The sequence below is a fragment of the Camelus dromedarius genome, chromosome 5 (assembly GCF_036321535.1).
Source record: "Camelus dromedarius isolate mCamDro1 chromosome 5, mCamDro1.pat, whole genome shotgun sequence".
Taxonomy (NCBI): domain Eukaryota; kingdom Metazoa; phylum Chordata; class Mammalia; order Artiodactyla; family Camelidae; genus Camelus; species Camelus dromedarius.
The window spans coordinates 57,267,977-57,286,594 of record NC_087440.1 but is presented as its reverse complement, the minus strand read 5'-3'; the positions used below and the strand labels follow the sequence as shown (position 1 = coordinate 57,286,594).

At 40.3% G+C, this 18,618-nt stretch overlaps 1 non-coding gene across 1 annotated transcript; it reads left to right on the top strand.

The window, feature by feature from the left end:
* The first annotated feature begins 14,269 nt into the window (after positions 1 to 14,269).
* On the top strand, positions 14,270 to 14,341 carry TRNAI-AAU (transfer RNA isoleucine (anticodon AAU)). Its single transcript has one exon. It is a non-coding gene; the product is annotated as a tRNA-Ile (tRNA).
* The last annotated feature ends 4,277 nt before the right edge of the window (positions 14,342 to 18,618 follow it).

Sequence of the window (18,618 nt, the reverse complement as noted above, 5' to 3'; positions counted from 1 at the left end):
GATTCAGAGACTACAAAAATAAGAAAAAATGGTCTCAGCTCACAGACTATTCTGGGGAGATAAACATATAAAGTGAGAAGTACCATACTGGAAATATATGGAAAATATTAAAGGGAAGACAGAGGAAAGGACCAACCAACTGCTTCAGAAATGGTGCAGAGCAGCTTCAGGGAGGAGATGTTCTTTTATCCATTCTTGAATTCAAGCAGATGCTCTGCTAGGCACCGGAAGTACAAATATAAAACAAAGTTACAAAAAAAAACCTCCACAAAAAACAAAGTTACTAGCCTCAAGATCTTATAGTCACATTTATAGACAAATCAACAAACTTTTAAAATTATTGTTAAAAGCTAACGCTTGGATGAACATGGAAATTTAGAGGCAGACACCAGGGAGCAACTTGAAATTTTTTCAGGAGAGGTGGGAACAGCAATAAATAATGGAGAGCAGAATACATGAACTCTCTCTAGAAGTTCAGTGGCAGTTTTCCAATCTAGAGCTACAGGGAGGGCATTCCAGGTTGAGAAAACTACATGTGGCAAGATACTAAGAAAGTTGCTAAGGCTGGAGGGATAGTAATGTGCTGTCAGTTGGCAAGAAGTGATGGATCCAAATCATTAAGCCCTTTACTGATATGCTGAAAAATTTGAACTTTGTGCTATTAGTCACCATTCAAAATATGTTAAGAGAAGATAATGTCATGTTTGCATTCTGTTTAATCAATTTGTGTTCACTTATTCTGAAGTGGGATAGACCAGGATGAAATGCAGGGAACTGAGACTGGTGGTGAGAAACCAATCTGCAAGCTATTGCAAGAGTCCATGAGAGAAATGGTGATCCTTAATTAGTCAATAATGATGATATGTGACAAATTACCATTACAAGGTAATATATGGGAGAAGAGTAATTTTATTCTTAATAACAACAAAATTGCAATAAGGCTTTGAACACAGTTTAGAGCTGTTTTCTCAAGCACTGTAGTAGAAAAATGATATTCTGATTTAATCAATCAACCATGGTCAGAGAGGCTTTATAGTTCCAATTTTATTAGTGTATCCTAATTAATCCTTTCTAAAGTACGAGATTTAGTCATTGCAGCTCTCATAATGTAGCTTTCTTTTTCAACTACTCCTGCAGTTATGTCCCCAAAATGAAACTAGATCTTGAGCCCATGTTAATAAAGTGTTCATTCTTAGTCATCAAAACCCTCCTCAAAGCTAACAATTACCTACTGTATCCAGGAATAACTCACCGTCTTTAACTTGGAGACTAACTTTGGGTCCAGGGTGGTTGAGAAGGTGACTTAATCCTAGGCTTCTTGAATGCATTATAAACGCTCTCCAGTTTTTAGTTGATGAAGAGGAGTTTTCATCAGCACCAATGACTCAAGTAGTTGCCTTTATAGCCAGAAATCTAGAAGTCTCCTAGGCCCCCCTCATTCAATCTGTCCTAACCTAATCAGTTGCAAAGTCCTGTAGTGTGTTTAATATAAACCATATATTCTCCACTCCTACTCAGCAATCAGGATTATGACACCAGCTGCTTAATTGGCCTCTCTGTCCTCTCCACGATCCATTATTTGTATTTCAGGCAGAGTGAGCACTCTAACATGCAAATACAATTATGACACTCTTTGCTTAAAGTCTTACAGTGACATTCTGCAGCGTTCAGATAAAGAAGCAGCTTTATCAACCTGCCAGTGCTTTGCCAGATGTATCCTGCTGCTTCACACCTCCTGTAATGCGCCTAGAATGTCTTCATTATCTAGCATCTTTTCTTCTTCATCTTTCTAAACTTTGCTGAAGTATCACCTCCTCTGAAAAGCTTTCCCTGACCCCTGGTCTATTTTTTAGTCTATTTAGATCCACTTTATCTGGACCTCCATGGCATCCTGTGACATTACGGCACATTAAAATATTTTTGTCTGCTTGGTTTACTCTTTATATCCCTGGTGGCCTAACAGAGCACCTGGCATATAGTAGGTTCTGGATAAATATTTGATAAGTGATTAACACTTATTACTGTACTATTACTGTAAAGTAATCTCTTATTTACTGTGCCTTCATCCTGAGGGCAGGGACTTTGTAGATGAACACCGGGTATAAGACTGACTATGGAGTAGGCACTCGCTCATTTTTTGAATGGTGACAGTGGCATAGAAAGGTGACCAGCTGAACTGCTCCCAGCTTACCTTGTAGCCAGTTAGCACAGGACAATAGGAAACTGCTGTAGTCTTAGTATGTAGCTATTCATCTACATGATTGACCACAGTAGTGCTTTTGAAGCTGACCTCTCAAAGAGTATTTCATGCCACATTTCATGAATGCTCATGACACATCATAATAAAACTTCAAATAATGAACCAGAGCTCACAATGAGCTGGAATCATGGTGATGTGTCCCCTTTCACTAAAGGGAAGTAATTCACTAGAGAATAGTACCAGGAAATCTGTTAAGGTCAGGACACATTTGGGCTGATTTATCACACTCTTCCTTTCTGAGGAACTACATAATGAAAATTTATTGCTAACTATGAGGTGTGGCAAGATTCTATACCATCAGTCACAGAATTAGTTACCAACAGCATAGTTAAACTTGTAAAGGCAGAGAAAATTGACTTAAATATTTAATACAGATTTTAATAAAGCATACATTGAGCATTAAAGTTTTTTTGCTGAACTAGCAACCTATTTCTTTAATATTCTGGTATAAATGATTTTCATGCTGTGCCTATAAATGAATGGACAAAAATGGAAGTTTACACCTCAGGCCAGGGTCAGGTTTGGAATAGAACATAAGGATTCGGATTTTTGGGGTATTATTACTAAGATGAGAAAATTAGGCTTTTTTGTTGTTATTTCCTATTACTTTCTTACTGTTAGCTTCAAACAGAAAAGTTTGATATTTTATTCTGATAGGATAGAATAGATAAAAATGGTTGGCTTGACCTGATTTAAAAAACAGATCAGAATAGAATGATTTGTGTCCATCAGTTACAGTTCTATTACTCTAAGCTCTTGTTTACATTCATGGCAATGACAGAGGGAACGTTATTTCTTAGATATCTGATCCATGCATAGTAATGTCATGGTTTTTTGAGGCATCAGTAAGAAATAATACTGCTAAAGAAAAAGCTAATATTGGGAAACTTTTGGTAAACTATACATTTTTACTGTTGAAAACTTCTCTTTTATTAACAATAACTCTGATTATCTAGTACATGCAGGTACAATGCAAAATCTGTGATCTCACTTAATCCTCACGTGTCCTTTTTGGTCAACAAGTGAAAAAAAATCCTTACTCAGACAGGTTAAGTAACTTATATAAGTTCATACCGCGCATGTGCTTTTCCTATTGCCCCACACTACCTTGGAGAAAAATGACAGCTAAATTATAAATGTGGACATCAGGCATGCCTAAAGGAGAAGAAAATCCAGAGCCAAAACATTTAAATAAATGTGACAAGATAGATCTAAAATTAAATAGTGCATTGAAGGGTGTGATTTGTTCTGCTACAGAGAAACTATTCCCAGACAGTCTAGATTATGTCTCTAATCAATATGCTTGGTGAGGGATAGCTTTTCCATTTTCTGAAAAAGACCCCACACGTTTTAGCTGCAAATATTAGTCATTTCATACCCAAAAGGGGAGAGTAATCCTTTAATGTCCATATGGCATATGTTCTTCGAGCTTATTTTTGCAATCCCTTCCGTCCTTTAAAACCCAGCCCTACAAGATCACTTGGCAATGTGAAGAAATGTTACCATGTGTATTCTATCAAGACATGCATGGAGCCTGTCTTCTCCACGTCCTCATCTGACAGAGGTTGTTTTGCCATCTGGGCTTATTGCTTTAAGTTATAAATTCAAATTATAGGTGCAATGACTGGAAAATTTGTGTTAAGTAATTATTGTTATCATATTTTAGCTGTGATCATGGAATTGCGGTTATTATAAAAAAATTCTCTTGTAGAGTTGCATGATGGAATATTTATGGATAAAATTATATGATGCCTGAGATTTGCTTCAAAATGATATGAGGGGGCAGATTTAATTTGTGGATGAGGCAGATTGTCTATAGTTTGATGGTTTTTGGGCCTGGTGATGGCTTCTTGGGATATTTTTAATATTGGTTTGTATACTTTTGTATATTAAAAAGTAAAAGCCAAAAAAAAAAAAAACCTAAAAACACAAGAAGGTTGAATCACTTCTTGGAGCATAGTTTCACTTCAGGATAATTCTTACCTTCAAGGGCACTATTTAGGCCGCATACACAGTTCTCAAAGTATGTTCTGAGAGGCTTGCTTATTGTCCATGGGCATCAGTGCTTGTAGGACAATGTTTATGTCAGGACAACATATTTATTCCTATTTTGGCATAACACTTTTTGATGTAATTTTTCTCGTTGAGTTCCTCCCAACAGCATCGTTCTTCCCAATGAGGTTTTATTGTGGTGGCCATCACTGCCATTGTTGCTGTTTTGCGGTGCTGTTGCTTTGAAGTGGCCACAGTTTGGGAGTGTGTGAGCTATACTCTTGTGGATTGTGGCAGGTGTACATCCTGTCATGGTCATCTGTGGTTTGGAAATACTGGTGAGGCACTGGTCTAGTGACACCACAATGTCTTTATCCTCACCAGTCACCAAAATAATCACTTGGTCCTTCACCAAAAAATTGGCAAAGCCTAACTTCACACCCTTACAGAAAATGATATGCCACGCTGTCTAAAATTGTGAGTAGGCATGTGGAAAGAATGAAGAGAAAACTGTCAGTCTGTGCTCTGTCACACAGGGCAAAGAAGGAAGCAAAAGCAAAGCAGCAAATGTCCATCCGTTGGTGAACAGACAAAATGTGGTACAGCCATATGGCACAATACTACCAGCAATAAAAAGGAGTGAAATGCTGATACCTGCTACAGCATGAATTGAATAAGCCTAAAAGTCATTGTGCTGAGGTGAAGCAGCCAGCCAAAAAAACCACACGTTGTATGATTTATATGAAATGTCCAGAAAAGGCAAATCTATAGAGATAAAAAATAGATTAGTAGTTGCCTAGGGCCAGGGTAGGAACAGGGATTAACTGAAAATGGTCATTAGGGCTTTTATTAGAGTGATGGAAATATTATACAACTGGATTATGGTGATGTAACTGAGCAAGACCCCATGGGACCCTCCTGGGACAGACCACCTCCCCCACCCCCTGGCCATGTCCTCTGCCTGCCTCTTGTTTGTAGAAAAGCTTTAGTTTCCCAGGCCTCACCTGAGTCATAAAAGGTGGCCTCAAGGGTTAATCATTGGAAGAATGTGAACATGTAGTGACAAAAGATAGCAGTTGGGCCAGGAGAACTGGTAAGAATTTAAACAATAGTTCAGCCATACAGTAGCGTCACAGAATGTTTAGTCCTCCCTAAAGGACATAGCTGCCTGGGTCTTTGCCCTGTATCTATTTCAGAATCGACTAGGTCTTTAGGCCCATGAGGGATTTCCTGGGGAAGGAGTAAAAATCTCAGACTCCTTCTAAGAGCCAAAACTGGAAACCCAAAGTGGTCACTCTCAACTCCTCCTTCTTACTTCCCACATTCAACCAGTCATGAGGTACTATGATTTCTCCTCCTCGTGTATCTCAGTCTGTTACCTCCCCTCCATTCTTACTACCACTACTACTACCACTTCTACTAGTGCTGCTGCTGCTATGTTAGCTCAGACCTTCATCTTTCTCTCTTATTCTCTTTACTTTTGCTTGTACTGTAAGAATTGAGCATCGTAGCCACAGAAGGATTCTATGAGTTCTTTGCACTGTTACTTGGGCCTTGATGATCGTACATCCCTGAGAGATAAGTTTGGTGAATACTGTCCCTTTGCGGAGTTGAGGGGTCAGATAGCTGCAGGACTTGGAGATGGCATCAGAGATGGCTTTAGCGGTGTCCTCACCTGTCATTTGGTGTGTTCTTTATGTTCTTTAATAGCCAAAAGCACTCATCGTCTCTTTCCTATGTTACTGTGACCACTTCTTCACTAATTTTCCTACTGTAACTATTGTCCTGCCCTTTCACATGTCTCACTTGGTTTTATTTCTTCACATTGCTACCCAAGAGATCTTTCTGAAACCCAACCCTGATCGTGTCCTCCTCTTGCTTAAAACTCATAACCATTAGGACAAATTCCAGATTACTTAGTATGGCAAACAGAGTCCCTCAGAACTTAGTGCTTTTTAATAGCTGTAGTTTTAATAGTTCTCCAAGGATTTTTTTTAGCAAAGCCCTTTTGGTGACAGTTAGGTTATTTTTAGTTTTCCACTATTATCAAAAGCTACAGTGAACATTGCTGAACATAAATATATAATCTTTGTGCACTTGGGCAAGTGTAGGATAAATTCCTAGAAGTGGGATTGCTAGGTCTATATCAATGTAGGTCTATATAGATGGGTTTATCCTTTATAATCTATAATGCATTGCCAAAAGTTGTACCAATTTACACTCCTACCAATCGTAGGTAAGAGTGCTCATTTCTTCATCTTCTCTAGCACAGGGTATCATCAGTCTTTTTATTCTTTGCTCATTTGATAGATGGAAAATGGTATTGCATGATAATTTTATTGTAATTTTCTCTAATGATGGTTGGGGTTGAAGACCTCATGTGGTTATTTTATATTGGCTATTGATGTTCTTTGACCATTATTCTATTGAATTGATGTCTGCTTACTAGTAGCAACATCAGAATTTCTATACAGGAAGAGCTTAATTAAGCAACCTTGTTGGAAAGGTTAGAGCTACGGACCTTGCCTTACAATTGTGATTGCACAGAACTTTACCTAAGATTGAGAAAAAATCAAATTGTCCTTATCAAAGAATAGAAGACAGGTAACATAAATAGCCTCCCCATCTCCCAGTGCCTCCTTGATTTCATCACTGCTTTTATTCTTATAAGAGCTCTTTGTTTATTACATAAATCAGTCCTTTTTTATGTCACGTTTGTTTCAAATGTTTTTCCTAGTTCTTTTTTAACTATTTAATTTTTATCTTTACAAATATTAATTTTTATCTGAACTGCTTTATCATTTTTATGGTTTCTGGAATAACTGTAATATTTAGAAAATGCTTCCATAATGCAAGATTATAAAAAACTTTTATCCTTTTTTTTTTCTGCTACATTTATAGTGTCATACATTTGTGTTTAAATTTCTGATCCACCTGGGATATATATTTTTGGAAAGAAAGAATACAGATATCTAGCTTTTTAAAAGAATTGTTAGCTGGTAATCCCAAATGGTTACAATTTTTGAAGTGTTACTTCTGAAATTCTATCAAGACCTAACTTAAGAAGAATAAACACATAAGCTTCCTTTTGTGTCATTACTCAAAACTAGTTTCTGTTGCTTTGCAATATTTGCAATGAAGACACTCTTTTCCCCAATATTCCCCAATATTTATTAACACAAACGAAATGCTGTTAAAGTGATATCAGGGGAGAACGAAATACAAAATAGCTAAATACATACAGTGTAGTGCAATATAATTTTGAATTTATTGTCACCAATACAGTTGTTTGGAAACAAGTTTCTATTATTTGTGTGTGTGTGTCACTCAGCAAACTTGCTCAAATAATCTATTATCTAACTGGTAGAATGATGTGATATATTTTTGTGATTTTTTTTTATTGCTCTTTTTTAAAAATGAAAAAATTGCTTATTAGAATGTATGATTCTTAAAGGCAGGGAATGTGTTTTAGTCAGCATTGTAGTGATAATAAATGAATAATTTTTGAATACATAGATGACTGTCAAGCTGTAGAGTATATATCTTAAAAGGTGTATTTGTGATCATTAAATCTGAGATTCAGAATTTTTTGAAGTCAGGTAGTTTTCAACCTATGATTAGGAATTTTCTTCTATAATTTTTTTCCTTTATTAAAGAAAAAGAGGAAATCTAGGTCATATTCATGTCCAGGGTTTATATACCAGCATATTTTAGTTCAAAATATATCAAGTCAAGAGATAATATTGTACTTGGATACAAAAGAACCCAGCCAGAAGAATGTTCTCATTTATTGAAAGAATCACAAGTAAGATAGATTAGTCAAGCCGCCCTCTCCTCTGCCGAGTCTCTGAGAGTTAACAACCCAGGGCATTAACAGATAAGGCTCAGCTTCCTGCACCTACATGACAATGGTGTACGGTAGTGGGAGGAATGAGTTGGGAGACAACAGTAAAAAATAGTATAAAAGATCTGAGCCCTGACCATCTGAGACTTCTGAGGTTGGCATTTGATAATTCCTCATAGGATGATGCCCTAGGACTTTACCTGACTCCTCTCGCCCTCTCTCGACCTGGAAAGATGGGGCGAATCCAAGCGTTGGTTTAGGAAGCTTCATCACCGTCACTTGTTTTAAGTCACACAGCCCTGGGGAAAGCATGACTTGGTGGTCTATCCATTCTGGGGCCAGAGGCAGGAAATTGGGTACTGGTTGATTGGTGTCATTTTTATATTTCCCTTTTACACACATACATACACTAAATGGAACTACTTTTCTCTCCTTTTTTAGGCACATTATTTTAACAAGTGCTTAATTCAGTTTGATTTCGCAAGTGAGCTTGGGAAAACACGATAAACTATAATTTTTTTTTTTTTGTCAGCCCACAGAAGTCATTCTGAACAAAGACAACCTTGGCTTTGGCAAAATGTAGGCAGTAATTAAAGTGAAGATGTGGACTTTTTGCTTCAATTATTAAGAGAGTTTCCTTGATTTTCCTCACCAGTGGAGCGTTGGGCTGGGAGAACAACATGGTAAGATATTTGAGTTCTCAGTTTCTCAAGAAAAGCTTCTCAGGGACATAAAAGCCATTCTTATTAAGTACCAACAATTGTTTATATGTTCACATCTATTTGTTCATCTTTATGTATTTTTGTAAAATATGTATTTTTGTTTGTTTAAAAAACATCTTTTCTTACCACCCCCTCCCTCCCTATTATCATACAATAGAAAAGGTTTCCTCACTCATTAATTATCACCCCCAGGGTTTTTTTTAAAATGTCTTCTGTGGTTTTATTTTTAATTGCAATATAAATACATGCTCTCGGTAAAATATTTGAACAATACAGGGATGTATAAAGTAAAAATTTAAATCCTCGTTTTCTCAACCCAGTTCTACTCTTTAGAAGTAGTGACTCGTAAGTAGTTTGGTGTCTTTTCAGACTTTTTTCTATGTGTATAAAAACATTTTAAACAAAAATTGTTTTCTTTTCCAGAACTCTGTTTTGTAGACAGGAGATATCATTACTTTTTTGCAGGGATAATTTTTATTTTGAATTAATTTCAGATCTGTAAGAAAGTTGCAAGGATGGTACAGAAAGTCTTCTACACCCTTCACTCGATTGGACTCCATCAAAATTAAAAACTCTTGAGCATCAAAAGACATTATCAAGAAAGTGAAAAGACAACCTATAGAAATTTGAAAAAATATTTGCAAATCATATATCAAATCATGTATCTGTTAAAGGTTTAATATCCAGAATATATAAAGAACTCCTACAACTCAACAACAAAATGACAAACCACCCAATTTAAAAATGGGCAAAGGACTTAAATAGACATTTCCCCTGAGAAAGTACACAAATGGCCAGTAAGCACATTAAAAGATGTCATTATCATTAGTCACTAAGGAAATGCAAATAAAATCTACAGCGAGATACAACTTCACATCTACTATGATGGTTATGATTTTAAAAATTGAAAACAAATGTTGAGGATGTGAAGAAACTGGAACCATAGTACATTACTGGTGGGAGTGTAAAATGGTGCAGCCTCCGTGGAAAACAGTTTGACAGTTCCTTAAAAAGTTAAACACAGAAGTACCATATAACCCAGAAATTACACTCCTTAGTGTGTATCAAAACTACTGAAAAGAGTGACTCAAACAAATACTTACATGCCAGTGTTCACTGCAGCATCATTCACAATAGCCACAAGGTGGAAATAACCCACGTGTCTATCAACAGATGAATGGATAAACAAAATGTGGTATATACATACACACGACAGAATATTATTTAGCCATAGGAAGAAATGAAGTTCTGATACACGTGAAGTTATAACACGAATGAACCTTGAAAACATTATGCCAAGTGAAGGAAGGAATACACAAATACTGTGGGATTCCTCTTAGGTGACATAATTAGAATAGGCAACATTGTAGAGGCAGAAAGTGGATTAGAGGTTACCAGAGCTGAGCCAGGGAGAGGGGAAAAAGGGGAGTCATTGCTTAGTGGGTACAGAGTTTCTGTTAGGAGTGATAAAAAAGAAAATACATAGTGGTGAGGATTGTGCAGGATAATTGATGCTGTTGAATTTCACACTTAAAAAAGGTTCAAATGGCATGTTTCATATAATATGTATTTTACCATACCAGAAAAGAACCTACTTGAACCTGCCTCAGAGTCTGAGCTGCATATCGTTATTAGAAGCTAGTTATTTTCTAGACACAGTGAGTAGAGAGACATAAATGCATAAATTTAGAATCAAGATAAGGAAGAGTGTCTAAAGTTTCAAATCTAAACCTCTGGGTTTCCAATTTTAGTCTGCATCAGATTCACCAGATCTTGTTGATTTTTCCCTACCCATAAAGATTCTAATTCATTAAGTCTGAGGTGAGCTGAACACTAGCATTTTTAACAGGCTCCCCCCAGGTGAGTATGAGGCAAAATCAGTGAAGAGAATGTAGCTTCTGCTGGTGCCTGGAGAGGCCTGACTGCAAGATTCCATTGAATCTTTGCCGTTTTGGTACCAAGCTCAGATTCCTGCTCTTGCAATCTCTCCTGGCTCACAGCAAGGGCTCTGGACATCCTTCTGCACCCCCAAGTCTGAGGACCAATCGGAGGGTGTGTCTTCCACTGACTTCTGCACCAGGTCACGGTGACTCAGCACCGGGTCCCAGCTGTTCCTCCTGATCTGATCTTGTCATCCAGCTCCAACCTTGCTCCCATTTTCTATCCCAGTTTTGAAAATTGGGTCTTTGTTTTGTCACCAAACCTCCGTCCTTTTCACGCCAGTTTTCTCAGGGGAGATTGTCCCTGTATCTTGATATCAGGACAAAGATTTTCCTATCTTGGCTCAGGTTTTTTGTTTTTTTAAATTGGAAAGCACTTGCCTTCAACAAGTAAGCCGCACTCTATTCCTCAATCCCTCCTCATTCCCATCCCCTCCCTCCAGACACATACTTGCTGTTTAAATTCCCTTCCTTTTCCGTGTGATCTCCAGGTGTTTAGTGCCTTGCCTGAGACCCACTTCTGACTCCATCCACTGTCCCATGAGCACCTCATCCTGCAGGTCTATCCCAGCAAGCTGCAGGCCAGCGTGGAGGCATGTCCCCAACATACTGGCACCCAGTCCCAGCCTTCTGCTCCAGGACTTGCCTTCTCTTTGATTCCCTGGTCCTGGGTCCGGCCCATTTGCCTGGTGGAAAACCCTGTTACCTCCACTGCTTCCTGCTGCCCACCGAGGGGAAGAGAAAAAGAACTAACAGTTTCAACCCTCTTCAAAGTTTTGGGTGCTGTGCTAGGAGGTACTTTGCAGATGGCATTTAATGTAACACAGTATTTTAACTTTTGAGGGGAGCAAAACTATGACACAGAGAAGCACGGTGACTTGTCCACAGAATGGGCAGCGGGCAGATGGGAAGACTAGGACTGAACTGAGCCCTGGAGTTTCAGCTTTTCGGCTTTACCGTGCAGGTCTGGACTATCCTGTGTGTGCTGGGGCAGTGGTATGGCACATATCGGTCTCCCCTGCTCCCTCTCCTCTCAGTTCACTCTCCCATGCCAAGCAGTGTTGGAACACACGCAGCACCTCTCCTGATTTGCTGAGTAGTCGCAGTGGGTTCCAGTGCTGGCATGAAGTATCTTTTCTCATGTTCTTTCCATTCTTGTTTATTGCTAACTCACTCTGTACATGAAGTATGTCTTTTAGATTGTATATTCATAGCAACTAAATTCCTAAAAATAATGAAGTATCTAAAAACAGCTGGAGAGTATATAGTGATGGTCTGCAATCTGTAACTGTTGACCAGCAGTATTTTCCATACCCTCAGCAAATTAGATCTGCTGTGGTCTCATGGTCAACAGAGCTACTACTCACCTGCTGGATATACATATTGAACAAAAAAGGAACCCCTAGAGTTGAATACCTCAGTCATCCTGTTACTGAACTCAGGTCTGGCTGCTCACTGCTCGAAAATCAATACCGAGAGGTAGCTGTTGGTAGAAAGGAAAGTTGCTTTTAATCAGAATGCTGGCAATCTGGGGAGAAAGTGGACTCATGTCCCCCCCAAAACAAATCTGAAGATTCTGCTCAGCCATGAAAGTTTTTAAAGGGAAGTAATCTCAGATAATCACTGAGATAGGGGGTCAGAGTTGTCACCATCACCCCAACTGCACGCAGGCTTGTCGACTTTTATTTTTCTTTAGATGCCATCTTGTTCACACGGTTTGTGAGATTACTGAAGGAGAAGCTAGGAAAGAGATCTGGTCATCTGTCGATTACTTAGTCTTCATTTCTACTTCTTTGATCTGATACAGGAAAAAAAAAAAAATGTAGGACAAGAGGATGACCATGTCCCAAGCCTCGGTTGAGATGTGCCCTGCCAAGTGTGGGTCCTTGGCGTATGCAGGAAAGAATTCCAGAGTGAACCACAGTTGAGTAAAGGCAGATTTATTCAGATAGATACATACTCCATAGTCAGAGTGCAAGAGAAAGGCCACTAGGTGTGGGGGTTGGGTGCTCCATTTAAAGTAAAGGTACATACACACATACAAGAGTGTGGGTCATGTCACTCAGAAGGGAGCGCGGCCATGAGGCACGGTGTTGCTAGTTTTTATGGGCTTTGTAACTTCATGTGCTAATGAGTGGGAGGATTATTCCATCTACTTTGGTGAATGGTGTGGGATTCTCAGGAACTGGGCCATTACCCACCCTTTGACCTTTCATGGTCAGCCTTAAAATTGTCCTGGCACTTGTGGGAGTGCCATTTAGAACGCTGTTGTATTTCAACGCAGCTCAAGGTTTACTGGGAGTTGAATCATCCACCATCTTGGTACTAACTACTGTGTCATTCTTTTAATGATTATGCCCTGTCCCCTTCCCTCTTGTCTCAGATCTATGGAAAGAACCAACATGTTAGGCAAAGGTATCCGATGAGCAAAAGATTTGAAAGGGCTGGAGATGAGAAGAGCATGGGAGTGCCTGGTTTAAGGTTAGTGACAAGACAAAAGGGACCTCCTGCAGAGAACTGTTTCCTACAAAGAGCGCTTTCCTGCCAAAAGCTGCTTACAGTTCTATTTAGGGTGGTACTACCCTAGAAGGCAACTGGCTCATTGCCAAAATGCCCATAGCATAGCTGAACTTTTTGAGTTTTTCTATAAGGAAAAGAGCACCTACAAGATTCAGATGGTCCTCTTAACTCTTCCTACTTGTCTGGTCCTATACAAACTTTTCCTGGATTGCTTTATGGAGAGGGCAAATGTGATTCCATCCCAGCAGAATTTAAAGGCCAATCATATAGGTTACTATTATAAGAAGGCAACTTTCAGTTCCAAATTTAATCAGTTTTTATTATTAAAACTAAATTTATTCTAGACACCCAAGCACTAAACCTTGGAACAATTTTTTAGTTCTTCTTTTTATCTCCCAAGCCCAGTCAGTCACCATCTTCAGCTGCCCCTCCTGTCTCAACAATCACTTGCTCAAAATCTTTCCCTTTTTGCCTTACAACTAAGGCCAAATTCCTTGCCTTGGCATCCAAGGCAGCAGCAATCCTGTCTCCATTCTTTCTCCAGCTTTATTTCCCATGACTCCTCTGTGCAAATTATGGTACCAGAACATGCATGTTCTCCTCTTATGCCTAGTTTATCCCATTCGCCTGACTTGAACACCCCACCCTTGTAACCCTGAGACCTAATTTGCCTGTCATGCTACTTCAAGCCCCACTTTCTCTGTGGAAAATTTCTCTCTGCTTTTGCTCCTTCTCCTTTGTCACATAAATCATGCACACACTCTACTTAGCACAATGATACTGATGCTTAGTAAGTGTTCAATGGAGCAGGCAAGAAGATGGAGTCTGGAGCCAGACTGCCTAAGCTGGTGTCCCAGCTCTACTGCTTGCTTGCTGTGTGACCTTTGACAACTTAACCTTTCTGAGCCTCAGTTTCTGAATATGTGAAATAAGGGTCATAACTGTGCCTCATAGTATTATTATAAATAAAAGTATTTCTCCTTTGTGGGAAGAGGGTATAGCTCAGTGGTAGAGTGCATGCTTAATATGCACGAGGTCCTGGGTTCAATCCCCAGTACCTCCATTAAAAAAAAAAACAAACCCTAATTACCTCCTCTCCAAAATACAAAAGCCAAAAAAAATGTATTTATCCTTTTATTCTGATATTCCATCCTCTTCACTTAATATTTGCTTTTTGAAGGTGGATATTAGCCACTTACACCACTAGTTCCCACCATGTCAGAGAGAGTTTGGGTACAAGGATGTATTACGGAGGAACGTATGACTGAGAAAAGCACCATCCTGCAAATGTAAGTGCTGGGATAGCACAAACAGGAAAAAAGTCCAGAAGGAGAGGAAACAATGGGTGGTCCTCAAATAGAGGTGGGAAATGTGGGGAGAGAAGGGACGTCAGAAATACTCCTGGAAGAAAGAGATTTTCAGACCCTTAGTGAGGAGAGATGAAAGGATTTTGGCCAGTGGGTTTGAGGTCCAGTGCATTTCCTTTGGAAAGGGAATGCCTTTAGCCAGCTGGAGGGGTCCCCTGAATGCTGGGGAAACTCGTGCAGGGCCCAGAGCTAAGGAAGTAGGGCTAACTGGCTGCTCACAATTGCCTTGAGGCTCAAGAGAGCAAAGGAGAAAAGACTATAGTTTCCTTTTAGGATGCCCAGCCCTGCTCACTGGTCTTGGAAAGGAGACAAAATTTCCATCTGGTCATGAGAACTGTGAATTTGACTGGTTGTTCCTTGGGCTGAATCACCTAGGGTGCTTTGCTGTGCGTGGGAGTTGGTGCTGGTGTTAGTGATGTGTGTGTGTGTGTGTGTATGTGTGTGTGACTGTGTTGATGGGGGCATTGCATATGACAGGCTGTGTGTATATGGATGGGGAGCATTCAGCTGGTGGATGGGACAAGATGGGAGGAAGACAGGCCAGGGGCATCCATGCTGGAAGCGAGCAAAACAGGCTGAAGAATGATTCAATCTGGGGAGATACATCCTGGGGAGACTCGGGCTGGAGGCTATAGACTGAGGAGATCCACACTGGGGAGATATGGGATGGGTAGGTGGTGGCCTTTTACTTTTCTACTGCTGTGTAACAAGTTATCACAAATTTAGTGGCTTAAAACAACACTCATTTATTTGATGTGCAGTCACAGTATGGCTGAGTTCTCCACTCAGCATATCACAGGTTAGAATCAAGGCAGGCTGTGTTCCTTTCTGGAGCTCAAGGTCTTCTTTCAAGCTTACATGGTTGTTGGAAGAATTCAGTTCCTTGTGGTTGAAGAACAGAGGTCCCCCCATATTCTTGCTGGCTGCTGGCAGAGGCCACTCTCAGCAACTAGAGGGCACTCGTAGGTCCTTGCCATGACATCCCTCCCTATTGCCCTCTCCTGCTTCACAGCTCCCTGACTTCTGTCTCTAACCTCTGGACCTCCATTTAAAGGGCTCCTGTGATTAGATCAGGCATACCCATATAGTCTCTCTATTTTAAAGTCAACAAATTTGGGACCTTAATTATATCTGCAAAATCCCTTCACAGCACCTATATTAGAGTTTGAATAACTGGGAGAAGGTGTGTGCATATCAAGGGCCAGGAATCTTTGGAGCTGTTGTAGAATTCTTCCTTTCACAGGGGGATACAGGCTGGGGGGATATGGTGGGAAGATACAGTCTGCTGGGGAGAGATGCCAGCTAGGGCACATTCAGGTGGAGCAGGGACACAAGCTGGGAGGGATACAGGCTGGGGTGACTGCTAGTTGGGGAGTGATACTGTTGGCAGGGGGATACATTGAGGGGATGTAGGTTGGGGAGGATATAGGCTGGGAAGATAACAGCTGAGACAGATACAAGTTGGGGAGTGGTACCAACTGAGGGGGAGTATGGATAGGGGGATGATGCAATGTAACGAGAGGCTTCAAGCTGGAACATGATAGAGGCTTGAATGGGATGCAGGAAGCAGGCTTCGCACAGCACCTATGTAGAGACTGGGTGCCTGAGAAGTAGCTATTCTGAATCTGAGTGCTATGGCAGAGGTGTGCCCAGGGGTGATGGGGGCTTGAGGAAGGGCACTCAGCCCAGCTTGGTTATCAGGGATGGTTTCCTGGAGGCGATGCTCAAGGCGAGTCCTGAAGAAGAGTAAGGCATCCTTAGTCAGCCAAAGAAGAAAGATGAGGCAAGGGTTCAAGTCAGATGAAAGAAACGAGACCAGGCACAGACGGGTCACAGCAGATGATGATGTTTCACTTTCTTGTAACGCTAAATCTTTGATTAAGCCATTAAATCTCTCACTTTGAAACAGGACCATGCCACTGAAGACAGCCTATGTAGGAGAGGAAGAGCCCCGGACTGCAGACCCAGAGGTATGTGTTCCTGCATGGCTTTCCCCTGGCGTTGGGCAACCTCTTGCACTTTTAGTGTCTCATTTGGTAAAGAAGGAAACTAGAGCAGAAATACACCTTTTATAACTCTAAAGTGCTTTGAGATCCATAAATAAGATAAATATATTGAATGTCTGTAATAGGCCAGATACTATTATAGTTCCAACCTATTTTCAGCTACGTAAGCGATGTAATTGATTCCAGTTAAGTGCATTTTCAAAAAATGCTAAATCATTTAAAATAATAGCATAATCCCAGCAAATATAAAAATGTTTTCTGCTTATTTAAGAATATTTCTGTTTGGGGAAAAAATTAGTGTTAATGGGAAGTCCCTGGTGGACATTGTCCAAAGTCCTTAGTTAAATTTGAGAAATGTATTGATTAAACTTGGTGAAATTCCAAGAAAATGCTACAGAATTATACCAGAACTATTACTCTAAAATCTATCCCCAGAAAATTCTTGAAATTTAAATAGGAGGATATCAATAGATTCACTTCTGTTCTCAGAAATTCCTCAAAAGAAAAAAAAATATTAGCCATCAACTCAGGAAATACCTCCTTTTATACCAAGAAATCCATACCTCATCAACGGGGTCTGAACTCTGTTTCAAATAATGGTGTTTATTGAACATGTAATGGGTGTTAAGAACACTGTGCTAAGTGCTTTCCACATTATTTCACTTCATCTAACAGTCCTAGGTTATCAAATCTATTATTATCCTCTTTTGAAGCTAAATGCACACTCCTGGTTCCTAAGCAGTACTTCTACTTAGATTCTAGAATGCTTGTTGCTGTTTTATCCTAGAAGGCTAGGAATCTCCAGGCAAGCTCTACGTCTTTCTACAAGGCACAGGCTTGACGGCAGAGCCAGCATCCCCCATTAGGGAGAGCCACTTTGTAACAAAGATGCTGCTTGTGGACTATCTAATCTGAAAATGGTTTATGTGGAGGGGAAGGTCTTTCTTTCATATTCCCTCTTTAAGGATGTCACTGTTCTGCTTCAAATAGGGAAGCTATTGAAAATGCTTTGAATGGCGTGAGTGCTACACTAACCAATCAGACATGATCCCCAACTGTGCCAGGCATTACCTGCCCCCCACCATTTATTTTGGGATGGTGGAAAGTTGGTGGAGGTGCTGAGGCTGGTACAGGAGTGACAGCTTGGGATGATGGCTTTTCACCAACTGAGAAGGAAGTGCTTCATTGTCTTAACAACCAACGTGACTGTCCCGGTGTGTATAAAGCAAAACTCCACACTGGCCCAAATGCACTGAGCTTTCCCAAAGAAAGGGGCCCTCTCAGCCATCTCTCCCCCAGTCTCAAACTGCATCTCATCAGTGTGTCTGCCCCCAAGTTTGGTCCTAAGGAAGGCCAGAAGAAGGAAAGCAAGAACCTAACACTCCCCTGCCTAGCCCCTAACTCAGATGCCTCATCCCTCACTTCTTCAGTCAGAAGTCTACCTCCTGGGCCTGAAGGCAGGGACGGAAAAGGAGGAAGAGGGGGGAGGTAATCATCTTTGCCTTCATTTCTTTCTGTGTGATGGGGAAAAGGTTTCTATTTTCTGGTATTTTTAGTTATCTCACATCTTTTTTTTTTTTTTAATCATTTGCCTAAGATGCCCTTCTTGTCTGCCGTATCTCCTCCTCCCAGGTAGAGGAGGTGAAGCCAATTGCTTAGACTGTGCCTTGGGCAGAGGAGTGGGCCTGTAAAGCTGCTCCTGAACGAATAGGGCATTGCACCTGAGGGGTCTGGTTCTAGTCCCTGAGGTTGCCTCAAACGCAGCAGCATAACTGGAATTCAAGACTCTGCCGTCAAAGAGGATCGAGCCAAAGCGCCCAGGCTTGTATCTTCAGAACAAGGGACAATGTACACCCTGGAGAGGACAATACATTTCAAAAGCAACAGTATGCACTCTAGGAAGCAAGTAGAGGTCTCATAAAAGAAGACCAGAGAAACAGAATGTACTGGAAAAATAAAGTCTGACA